Source organism: Pteropus medius, unplaced genomic scaffold, assembly GCF_902729225.1.
Source record: "Pteropus medius unplaced genomic scaffold, Ma_sr-lr_union100, whole genome shotgun sequence".
Taxonomy (NCBI): Eukaryota; Metazoa; Chordata; class Mammalia; order Chiroptera; family Pteropodidae; genus Pteropus; species Pteropus medius.
In genome coordinates, this window is record NW_024350324.1 from 146907 (window position 1) to 152990 (window position 6084).

General features: G+C 61.8%; 1 long non-coding RNA gene across 4 annotated transcripts in view; it reads right to left on the reverse strand.

Annotated features, from left to right (window-relative positions):
- Positions 1 to 6: 6 nt before the first annotated feature.
- LOC120583675 (uncharacterized) overlaps positions 7 to 6084 on the reverse strand; it is a 9458-nt gene continuing 3380 nt past the window's right edge. Inside the window, exons 2-3 of one of the 4 annotated variants that reach the window (XR_005647839.1) lie at positions 2831 to 4121; positions 7 to 2674 (exon numbers count right to left, since the gene is read on the reverse strand). This is a non-coding gene — a long non-coding RNA (uncharacterized LOC120583675). Of the gene's footprint in view, positions 4122 to 6084 lie in introns of all 4 variants that reach the window. The other 3 variants (XR_005647842.1, XR_005647840.1, XR_005647841.1) reach the window with 3 other exon arrangements.

Here is a 6084-nt window from a genome sequence, read left to right on the forward strand (position 1 = left end):
GTTGGACGCTCTGTGGTTGGGACAAACATACGAGGACACATATCGGCGGTCACAGCGTCAAGCAGAGCAGTGTCACCGCCCCGAGGCCCTCTGTGCTCCGCCTGTGGCCTCCCCTCCGGCACCCACGGGTTCTGCTGTGTCTGCAGCTTCGCCCTTTCCAGAACACCCTATAGTTGGCCCCGTGTGTTTCACCCTTCAGGCTGTCTCCCCGCACCGGGTCACGAGCTCTCGAGGCTCCCCGGTCTTCTGAGGGCTCCGTAGCACATCCTCTGAGCTCTGGCAGCCCCAGGTGAGTGCGTCCCTTTGTCCACCCCCCGAAGGCCACCTCGGCTGCGCCCGTGTCTGTGTGCCATTATGAACCGAACCGTGAGTCCCGCTCGGTCTGTATGTGGACCCTGCACCCCGGTTTTATGTCTTCTGGGCACCAAGCATCCCTGGCAGGCTTTTCCAGCCTGAGTCCCACTGCGTCTCCCCGGGCCACTCGCACTTGCCCTGGCACTCTGGTGTCCCTCCTGCTCACGGCACTCAAATGACAAGAACGCACCGTCCCCTCTAATGCACACCCTCACCCAGGCCTCGCCTGTTGCGACTGACGGACGACGGGGGGCCACCTGGGAGGCCAAAGGCGCCCGGACCCTCCTGCTCCCTGCTGGGGACGGGGGAGACAGGCAGCCACTGCAGGAATGTCACGGACCACCCTCAAACGGCTGAGTGGGCCCTGGGCTCCTGGGCCTGTTCCCCCAAAACCTAAAGCGGTGCTCAAATTGTGTTCACTAGTCCCCGTGGCCAAAGGCCGAACAGCCACGGGTCCGTCAGCGGGCGGTGGGCACGCACCATGTACTCGTCCACGCACGGGGTGTCCCTCGGCCATGGAAAGGGGAAGGCGCTGACACTCACCATGACGTGGATGGACCTGAACACACGGCGCTCAGTGAGAGACGCCAGGCACACGGGCCACACGGCGTGTGACTCCACTTACGTGACACGTCCGGAACAGGCACGTCCACGGACAGGAAGTGGGTTAGTGGTTGTCAGGGGCAGGGGAGGGCTGGGGGTGACTCCTGATAGGGATGGGGTGCTTTTTGGAGTGATGGAAGGTTCTAGAACTAGGTAGAGGTGGTGGTTGTACAGTGTTGCGAACGTACTAACTGCCACTGACTTGCGTTAGATTGATTCATACTGTGCTGTTTTTATTTAAAACTTGAGGTGAGGTTTTAAAAACAGTATCGGTTTTAAAAACCTCACCTCAAGTTTTAAAAAAAGGTTCACACCAAAAGCGCCCCGTCCTTCTGCGCTGGTACCCGCCGTGTGCCCGCTCTGAGCCGGGGGCCGTGGAGCGGGAAGGCCCAAGTGCTGGGACCGGCCTTGAGACTTGGCCTCCGGGTCCCTGAGGACAGCGTCACTGCAGCAACGACACGCCTCGATGCTCGGGGGCCACCCTCACTGCTCCAAGGCCGACGGTCCTGGAGGCCAAGGTCACACGGGAGGGCGGCAGCCTCTCCCGGGGGGAGCTCTTCATCCACAGACCAGGCACCTGCTCTGGGGACACCGTGCAGGCTCAGGGCCGGGGACAGCTCCCCGGATCCCGCCCAGATGACTCTGTTCCTACCCTAGGACCCCCCGTGCACCGGGCACTGGGGACAGAAATGCACACTCAGCAGGGCGCGGGTACAGTTGAGGACCTGGGAAGGTGACTTAAACTCTACCTCGGTTTCCCCACTGGGAAGCTGGATGCCAGGCATCCAGGCTGGCCACTGCCTAACTGGCATCTGAAATTCTGTCCCCTCCCCTGCGTCCAGGCCTCAGTGGCCACTGCGACCCGGCCTGGCCTGCGAACGGCGGAAATCTCTGCCTTCCTCCCAGAAAGGCGAGGTCGGGGGAGGCGCAGCTGTGCTGGCTAGAGGGTGGACAGTCTGACGGTCCGACGGGCATCCTAGGGCCACTTAGCCGTGGGTGGCCGGCCCGTGGTGGTGTCTCGGGAAGTGGGGGGTGCAGTTGGGAGGGTGTGGAATGTCCTGCGGCTTGTCCAGCTTGTGGTTCCAGGACCCGAGAAAGTCCCTCGAGGCTGGCCACCAGCAGGAAACAAAAGGAAAAAGCAGTTCCTGGGGCCTCTGACTTAAAACAAGCAAACAAACAAGTGGGGACAGAGAAGGAATGCTCGGAATGTGGCCGGTCCCCTCCCAGGCACAGGACCAGGGCCACCCCCAGGCTCCCTGCGGCCCCAAGAGGGGGAGGGGTGGGCCAAGGCAATCATTGACGCTGCGGAATTCTGGGTCCAGACCTCGTCCCCACCCCGGCTTAGTTGCCAGGGGCGTTTGGGGGTCCGGGCGGGGAGTCCCTTGCGGTTTAAATTCTTTCCCGTGGATGGTCCCGGACACCAAAGCTTCGCCGGAGACATAACTGTGACCCCTGCAGGTTGTCAGAGGTGGCTGGCATTTCAGCGGCTGCATCGGAGGCCGCCCTGCGTCGCCGGATCCTACACAATGTCTGGAAGTGACACAGGGCGTTCTGCGCTCTGCGGATAAACACCAGCGTCCCCGGTATGTTTGCTTTTGTCGTCGGACCTCTTTCATCTCCAGCAGAAAGGAAGGGGCCTGCGCTTGTCCGACCGATTCCAGAATTTTCCTCCAAGATCACGCCTGGGATTTTTAAACCCCGTTGGCTGGACGGGGACCTGGGAGTAGGGAGGAGACTGTGGCTTTCTTGAAGAAATGAGGGTGTGGGGTCTGGGGCCCGGGGGGGGAGGTGGCCAGGAAGACGCCCTCCCCCTGACCCGCGTCTGAGCTGACTGGGCGCCTGGATTCAGGGCGAAGGGACAGGGCACGCTGACCAGGAGCGGGACGCGTGACCGGCGGCCCCGACGATCCTGCCCGTTAAAGACGACGCTCCCAGAATTTCTGTTTGGGGCGACGAGAAGGTCCTGGGGATGGACGGATGGTGGTGACCGGCACACAGGAATGCGAACGTCCTCGCGGTCACCACCGGCAACGCGCACGCCTGAAAATGACGAAAAGGGTCGGTTTTGGGCCTTGCATAGTTTACAGCAAGTTTTTTACAGTGACGTTTGGGAAGAAATGCCAAACTCATCCGGGACATTGCAGGATGTAAAGAAGGAAAGAGACGGGTGACCTTCCCAGCAGGAAGCTGCGCGGAGCAGGGCCACGCGGATAAAGCGCCAGGCCCCGCTCAGCAAGACGCGGCCGACGCCCCTGGTCTGTTCCTTGTCTTTAACCGTTTTGCTGCACTAACCTGGGAGACCCTGCTGGTTTCCAAACGTGTCATGGAAAAATGGGTCCAAAAGAGCCCAGGACCACGGAGAGCCCCGAGGAGGGGGCCGAGATGCCTGGGGGCTGGGAGCATGATGCCACCTTACACAACCCAGAGGCAGCCGGGCGGTCACTGCAGATCCCGGGGTCGGAAGCAGGCCTCGGAAGCGTCTGGAAGCAAACGGCGTGAAGCAGGGAGGGCGGGCTCTGCGAGAAACAGCACAGGGGGGCTGTGCCCGCACCCCTGTCTTCTGGGGCGTGTGAACTGCTCGCGATGACACTCGGGCATTTTCCACCGATGTTTTGAAAACGGTAGTGCGATTGGGGATTAAACGCGTGCACACAGACGAGTGTGCGTATGGCGAACACACGTCTAGGGGCACGGACGTGCACACGGCCCGCGTTGACGCATGACCGTGTCCCCCGCGGGAAGAGCGGGCACAGGACACTCGAGGGGAAGGTGCTTAGGGCTGACGGCGGCGCCCGGTGATTTCCAGGGTTCTGTCTGGTCGTCTGCTTGTGTGCAGTGAGGCTTCAACGTACTTACGCCGTAAAGTCAGTAAGAAAAATATGTTAGAAAAGCCTCAGAAACGACGATGACAAAAACCCCATCCCCACGGGCAGTCGCCCCAGAACGGCCACCGTTGTCCAGAGTGGCTGCCCCGTTTAACGCCCCGGCAGCCGCAGATGACGGTTCCAACCTCTCCGCATCCTCCTCCACAGTCGTGACCGCCACGTGGGCAGCAACTGTCCTGGTACCAGGCACCATGTTGCTATGGGCTTGACTCATGGCTCACAGGGTCGAGTGTCTTCCTGTGGACTTGTCGGTCCCTTGTCCATCCTCTGCAGAAACATCTATTCAAAAACGCAAAGGGACTTGGAGCCGGAGGCCTCGTGCCCCGCCCCCCTCCCCCGGCCCCCCGCCGGCCTCCCAGGTCACCACGAGCACCAGCCCCAGCCAGGGTGGGTGACACCTACTCTGAACCTCCCCTTCGCATGAGCACCCAAGCAGCCCCCACCCCTCCGCCCATCCAAACGAGAACACGTTGGTGATGCGGCGTCCGCACTGCAGGGAGGGGTGGCTTCTGAGGAACCAGGGCACCTGACACCTGCTGGTGTGTTCACACTGAGGTGGGGGCCGGGGCCCATCCTGTCCCCAGGTGGGTTGCCAGGAGCCTCGGCCCGGCAGGCGGCTTCGGGGCCACCCGAGCCAGCTGCCCACAACAAGAGATCAAGTGTCCATTTCTCCTATAAACTATTGATGCCGGCGATGTCACCCCCTCGAGGCTCGTGGTCCTGGATCTCGTATGATACCTGTTAGGAAACCCAAGGTTTCCTCTTCCTTGTGTCCTAAATGTCCCACCTGCCTGCCTGGATCCTTCCAGAATTGGCTCCTTACCAGGATCCCGGATCCCATGCGGAAGCCCGACTTCCCAGGCGTCCACTGCGGAGGACCCGGGGACTTTAGTTGGACTCAGCTGACATCAGGACTGGGTCACTCTCTGTGGGGCATCCTGGGCATGGCGGAGGGGTTGAGCAGCATCCCTGGCCCCTACTCACTCGATGGCAGGAGCACCCCCGGAGTGACAGCCACAGATGTCCCCAGATGCCACCCGGGGTCTCCTGGGGGCAAAAGAATCTCCTAGGTGAGAATGGCTGCTTCACTGTAGAAAGGACTCGGCAGAAGGGACCATGTTGGGTCTGGGGTCCCCACTCTTTGGTAAGCGTGGACCTGGGTCTGGACTCCTGCCCAGGCCGGAGCCAGTGGCCCCGTGACCCTGTGGGCAGGCGGCAGCCGGGTGAACAGATGGCCGCGGGATCGCTTACAGCCGGCTCACATTCCCCCCCGTGTACTGAGACCTCTTCCTTCTCATAAATTTTGCAAGGCCGGGAAGCAAGCCGGCTCTCCCGTCACCATGCGACGCGGCCAGCCTGGCCAGGACAGCCGCTGTCTGCCCGCCTGGCCTTGGCCTCCGTGACCAAGAGCCACAAACTGGGTGACGTAAAACGACACACGTTTATTCGTCCCAGGCCCGGGGGCCGGACCTCCGAGACCAAGGTGTTGGCGGGCTGGCTCCTGGGGCAACCTCGGCGCCCCAGGCTGGTGGCCTCATCGCCCTGGTCTCTGCCTCCGTCGTCACGTAACCTCTCCCTGTGTGTCTGTGTCTCAATTTCCCGCTTCTTACAAGGACACCCGTCACTGCATCGGGCCCCTGCTCCAGCGTGATCCGGCTCAGCTAATGACAGCCACAAAGACCCCGTTTCCCAGCCACGTTGCATTCATGGGCGCCAGGGGGTCAGGATGGGGACCCATCTTTTGGGGACCAGGATTCAATCCATGACAGGATTGCTGCTCAACCCCTCCGCCATGACCTTTGTGGTTCCCGGTTCTCCAGTGGTCAGAGCTCCCTGCTCCAATGAAATGTGGCCTCCAGCAAGGCCGCCCTGACCTGGCCCAGCCCCTCCCGGCCCCTCCCGGCCCCTCCCCTCTCCCTGGGGCTGCTACCTGCAGGTGCAGCCCGGACCACCTTTGGTTTGGAGCTTGTATTCATTCCATCTGTTCTGAGGCGCAGGCTTCTGCACAGTCCCGTGTGGCAGGAGTCCCACCTGACCTTGGGCCGTTGGAGCCAATGACCTGCGTCTCTGCCACCAGCTACTTGATAGGACGCCTGCTGCACACTTCTGTGTGGGGACCTCCTCCCGAGAGGACACTGTGCAGGGAGGGACTTCCCGGGGGAGAATCATCAGTGAGGTGCCGTGGGGACAGCAGGGGCCCCGATGGCCTTGTGGCACGTGTCAATGCTTTGTTCCTTTTCAG